Source organism: Chlorocebus sabaeus, chromosome 10 (genome assembly GCF_047675955.1).
Source record: "Chlorocebus sabaeus isolate Y175 chromosome 10, mChlSab1.0.hap1, whole genome shotgun sequence".
NCBI classification, from domain to species: Eukaryota; Metazoa; Chordata; class Mammalia; order Primates; family Cercopithecidae; genus Chlorocebus; species Chlorocebus sabaeus.
Genome location: NC_132913.1, coordinates 106,865,368 through 106,871,546, shown reverse-complemented (window position 1 = coordinate 106,871,546; position 6,179 = coordinate 106,865,368).

The following is a 6,179-nucleotide window of genomic DNA, read 5'->3' as shown; positions in this document are numbered from 1 at the left end:
TGTAATCCTGAGGAGGCTGAGGCAGGAGAATCGCTTGAACCCAGGAGGTGGAGGTTGCAGTGAGCTGAGATCGCACCACTGCACTCCAGCCTGGGCGACAGAGTGAGACTCCCTCTCCAAAAAAATCTTGTCTTGTTTGCTGGCTCTGGGTCTCTTCTTTGGCCTCTTGAACCTGGGGCCTTCCCTATTGGAGTGGACAGGGGTTCAGCACAACACTGAGATGGGAAGAATGTGGATGGAATGGGTTTGGGGAACAAGGAGTTCAGATTAAGACATATTACACTGGAGATTCCTATTAGGCACACACATGGAAACTGTGCAAAAACAATTGGATATATGAGAATATATATAGTCCAGAAGAGATATATGGGCTAGGGATATGTAAATTTGACAATTGTCAGGGTATAGATGCTATTTAAAGTCATGAGATTGGAGATTAGCAAGGGAGTGAGAGTAGAGAGATTTCTAAGCACTGAGCCCTGAGGCCTTCCATTTAAAGATGGGAGATGAGGCCAGGCACGGTGGCTCATGCCTGTAATCCCAGCAATTTGGGAGCCCCAGGTAAGAGTATCACTTGAGGTCGGAGTTGGAGACCAGCCTGCCCAACATAGTGAGACCTCATCTCTATTTTAAAAACATGAAAATAATAAAATAATAATAACATTAGCGATGGGAGATGAGGAGGAGCCAGAAGAGACCCAAAGGAGTGGTGGTGAGGGTAGTAAGTATCTAGGAGGCCAAGTGAAGAGAGCGCTCCCAGGAGAGCAAGCAGCTATGTCAAATAGGACCCATGGGTCTAGGACAATGAGGACTGAAAATTGACCACTGGGTTCAGCATTGTGGAGGTTGTTTTTGACCTTGACAAGAAAAGTTGTGGTGGAATGATGGTGGTAAAACCTCACTCTAGAGGGTTTACAAGAGAAAGAGAGAAGAGGAATCGGGAAAAAGTCAGTCTAGATAGCTCTTTTTAAAAGAGATTTACATAAAGAGGAGAAGGAAAATGAGGCCACTGCTGGAGGGAGACTGGGGGTTAAGAGAGGATTATTTTTTCATGGGAGAAATTATAGCACATGTATATGCTAATCAGCTTGACCCACCAGAACTGTGGAGATTGATAATGCAGGAGAAAGGGAAGAAGTTGACATGGTGCCCTTACGTAAGCAAGACGGGTGGAATCTTGTGCACAAGTGGAGAGGGTGGCCTTGGATAGGAGCACAGATGGTTCACCCACAGAAATGAGGACAGCAGAATATGGAGCTCAGATCCTGGTAGGAGCCTAGGCGTGGCAGCTTAAAACTTGCGGAAATTCTCTTTTGAAGGCTTCTATTTTCACAGTAAAATGGGAACAATGGTCCTCAGCTGAGAGTGGGGATGGAGGAGGACACTGGATGAAACTGTCCTCCAGGAGAGCAAAGCAGCAAATGGTCCAGGAGATGCAATAGGACCTCTGGGCAGTACAAAGAACATACTTAGGTTAGTGATTGAGTTTAAAGCAAGCTTGTCTGGCTGGGTACAGTGGCTCACACCTGTAATCCCAGCACTTTGGGAGGCCAAGGCAGATAGATCACTTGAGGTCAGGAGTTCAAGACCAGCCTGGCCAACATGGTGAAACCCCATCTCTATTAAAAATACCGAAATCAGCCTGGCATGGTGGCTCATGCTTGTGAGCTGCTTGAGATGCTGAGGCAGGAGAATCGCTTGAACCCAGGAGGCAGAGGTTGCGGTGAGCTGAGATCATGCCACTACACTCCAGCCTGGGCAACAGAGTGATACTCTTTCTCAAAAAATAAAAAATAAAAATAAAAATAATTTTTTTAAAAAAAGGGCAAGCTTGTCCAACCCACCGCCCATGGACCGCATGCAGCCCAGGACAGATTTGAATACAGCCCAACGCATATTTATAAACTTTCTTAAAACATTATGAGATATTTTTGAAATGTTTTCAGCTCATCAGTTATTGTTAGTGTTATTATTAGACCAATTAGCTATTGTTCGTGGCCAGTTCAAGACCAGCCTGGCCAACATGGTGAAACCCTGTCTCTACTAAAAATACAAAAAATTAGCCAGGCATGGTGATGCGTGCTTGTAATCCCAGCTACTCAAGAGGCTGAAGCAAGAGAATCGCTGGAACCCAGGAGATGGAGGTTGCAGTAAGCCAAAATGGCGCCACTGCACTTCAACCTGGGCAACAGAGTGAGACCCCAACTCAAAAAAAAAAAAAATTAACTAGGTGTGGTGGCGGGTGCCTATAATCCCAGCTACTTGGGAGGCTGAGGCAGGAGAATCACTTGAACCCAGGAGGCAGAGATTGCAGTGAGCTGAGATGGCGCCACTGCACTCTAGCTTGGGCGACGGAGTGAGTCTCCATTTCAAAAAAAGAAAAGAAAAGACATATGTATCCTATCAACTCACACTGAAGTGTATGTAATGACTGCTATGTTCACACAAAAGTATTTGCACTTTAATATGTGTTAAACCAAAAAGATGAATGAATAATGGTAGCATTGTAAACATCGGCTAAGATCTGCCGGGGAAGATTTTCTCAGAAGGCCAAGGGCAAGAATGATTCTCAGAAACTTTTTCTTTCTTGATCTCTAGTCATCCCATGACTTTCCCACCTGAACTCCAAATCCATTACCATTCCCTTACCCAGAGGTGACCATTATCCTTCCAAACCTGTTTCTATCCATTTACATATGTATTTACATAACATCTAGAAATATAAATTTAGCTCATTGTGTGAGTTTTATCTAAATGTCCTTACCTTACATTCTAGAAATTGCTTTTTTTTTTCACTCAACAGTATAATTGGAATTCTTTTCTGTAACAGTTCCTAAAGATTGACCTCCTTTTTAAAAATTTTTATTAACTGCTACACAGCACTTTAAAATACTGTGTCTCAAGCATTCAAATCATCTAGGAATCTTGTTAACATGCAGATGCTGATTCAATAACTCTGGGGTAAGCCCTGAGGTTCTGCATTTCTAAAAAGCTCCCAGATGTTATCGATGTTGCTGGTCAACAGATCACACATTTAGTAGCAAAGATGTACAGTATGAGTGGAGTAGTGTGCTGGGGCCAACTTGGACAAGCTCATGAGAACTGATTGTCAAATTTCCAGGAATTTGATGAGTTTGTTGTTAAACACAGCAATCATTAAAAAAAAAACTAAATTATATACACTTACAATTAAATACATTATATTACATATAATAAAAACCAAAAATCCATCACTTTTCCAAACATTTTACTGCCTTCTTAAATCTATGCTGTTGATGTTACCATCTATCTATTGTGTCTGCATGGTGGAAATCTACATAATGGCATGCTTCTGCACAGCTCTTCCCAACTCCATTCAGTGACATCATCTCAACAGCTTGAAATCGGCCATGGGGAACATTTACACCACAGAAATTTGGGTATAAAGGTCTTCTGGGGTGAGCAGGTCTATGCAAACCTACCCCCAAAGTTCAGGGAAGCTGAAAAGTCGAAGAAAGAGGCTGACATATCCAGTCTCTCAGAAAGAAACATTTCATAGGGACTTATGAATAGAGGCCATAGTTTCAGAGATGAAATGGTAGATTACCCTGCAAACCCAGGGCTCCACAGGGAAAGAGTGTGTTGAATAATTGAAGTTGACCCCTTAGGCAAAGTCATGAATGCTATGTGAATCTGCCTAAGGGCAGGATTTATGGTAATAGTAGGTAAAGTAGAAAACTTAGAGTCATTCCTGGAACAGAGGTTGTTGAAAAGTCAACATGGCAGATTATCTTCCCAGATGGAGTTGTTTTAGCCTCCAGAAAACGCTTGCATTACCCCAAGCCTTCTCCAACACTTGATATTACCCATCTTTTCCATTTTTGTTAATCTGCTAAATAAAAAGAAAGGTATCTCATTTTTATTTATTTATTTTTTGAGATGGAGTCTTGCACTTGTCGCCTAGGCTGGGGTGCAATGGCATGATGTCGGCTCACTGCAACCTCCGCCTACCGGGTTCAAGCAATTCTCCTGCTTCAGTCTCCTGAGTAGCTGGGATTACAGGTGCCCACTACCATGTCCAGCTATTTTTTTGTATTTTTAGTAGAGATGAGGTTTCACTATGTTGGCCAGGCTAGTCTTGAACTCCTGACCTCGTGATCCCCCCACCTTTGCCTCCCAAAGTGCTGGGATTACAGGCATAAGCCACCACGCCCAGCCAGTATCTCATTTTTAACTTGCATTTTCCTGTTTAAAGTAAGATTAGGTGTCTCATATGTTCATAACCAGAAATCTAACAATATTTCTTGCTCTTGTAAATACAGCCTTTTTACTTTTTCTTTTCTTTTTTATCCAAACCAAAAATGGTCAATAAGAACCTTTTTTATTTTTATATTTTCTAGGTGATTATTGTACAAGAAAGTCAGTGTTTTTTAAATTAGGCTACCCTTCCTACCAGTTCTAATAATAGCTTGATCGTTTATTTTCTTGGGGATTCTAGGTAATCATATAATCTATAAATAATGACCAATTTTACTTTTCTGCGTATACAATTGTTAATTTTGTTTTGTGGTACCGGCTCTGACTACAGCTCCACATTGTCTAGCAGTAAGTAATAGCTCATCAGTGTCTTACTTCTGATTTGAATAGGAACACTTCTGTATTTCCCCACTAATGTTTGCTCTAGATTTCTTGTAGATGTCCTTTATCCTCTTCTGGTTTCTTAGGGGATTCTTTTTTTAATCAAGAATGGAGGTTCAATTTATCAAATGTTTACTTTCACTTTCTTTTTTTTTTTTGAGACGGTCTTGCTCTGTCGCCCAGGCTAGAGTACAACTGCTCAATCTCTGCTCACTGCAAGCTCTGCCCTCCGGGTTCACACCATTCTCCTGCCTCAGCCTCCCGAGTAGCTGGGATTGTAGGCGCCCACCACCACGCCCGGCTAATTTTTTTTTTTTTTTTTTTTTTGTATCTTTAGTAGAAACGGGGTTTCACCATGTTAGCCAGGACGGTCTCGATCTCCTGACCTCGTGATCCACCCGCCTTGGCCTCCCAAAGTGCTGGGATTACAGGCGTGAACCACCGCGCCCGGCTCACTTTCTAAGTTATGCATTTTGGTGATGTTTGAATCTATTACACAAGCATGTACTCTTTTCTGTGATCAGAAAGAACATTAAAAGTGGTTCCTTATTCAGGTTGTCTCCTTCCCTTATACATTGTAGCCTTATTTCAGCCCTTTCACTGTCCTCCTTGAATGTGTCCCCTCCCCAGGAGGTGGAGGACAAGAACGTTTTCTCCATGTCCTGCTCAGCATTGAGCTTTATACATAATGGTATGTATGTATGTATGTATGTATGTAGAGACAGAGTCTCACGCTGTCGCCCAGGCTGGAGTGCAGTGGCACGATCTCGGCTCACTGCAACCTCCGCCTCCCGGGTTCAAGCGACTCTCTTGCCTCAGCCTCCCGGGTAGCTGCTGGGATTACAGGCACGCGCCACCACGCCCGTCTAATTTTTGTATTTTTAGTAGACACAGGGTTTCACCATGCTGGCCAGACTGGTCACGAACTCCTGACCTCAAGTGATCTACCCGCCTCGGCCTCCCAAAGTGCTGGGGTTACAGGCGTGAGCCACTGCACCAGACCCATAACGGTATTTCAACAAACGGTTAGGGAATGCCATGAATTTCAGCCAGCATCTAGTGCGTGAATTCTTGAAAACTCCCCTGCCATATCTACTAGTTTGAAGTGAGGGCTGCAGGACCTTTCCAGCCTCTCCCTATCCCACCCTGTCACTCCCGACCCCACGTATATAGACGGCAGGTTGCTCCATAAACCTGTGATGTCTGGAATTTTGATTGGACTCCTAGTAGCTGGGCCCTGTTTGGGATCTAGAGGCCATCAAGAGTCCTGATCAGTTCCTGCATCTAGGAAGGTGCATAGGGTTTAAAACTGCTACTCACTACTCCTGACATGGGAATACTGGAAATGCCAATAATGTGGAATTTTTTTTTCTGTTGTTTTAACAAATGGAAAGGGCACAGACATCAGAGTCAAATTCACCCAAACAGATTCACCCAAACTGCTATGTGATCTTGGGCAAGTCAACTTCTGTGTCCCTTGTGGACCTCCCATGTAACATAATACTTATCAAAGTGTATAGAAAAAGGTCCAGAAAAGATCTGAGAGAAGCCTGTAGGGTTGT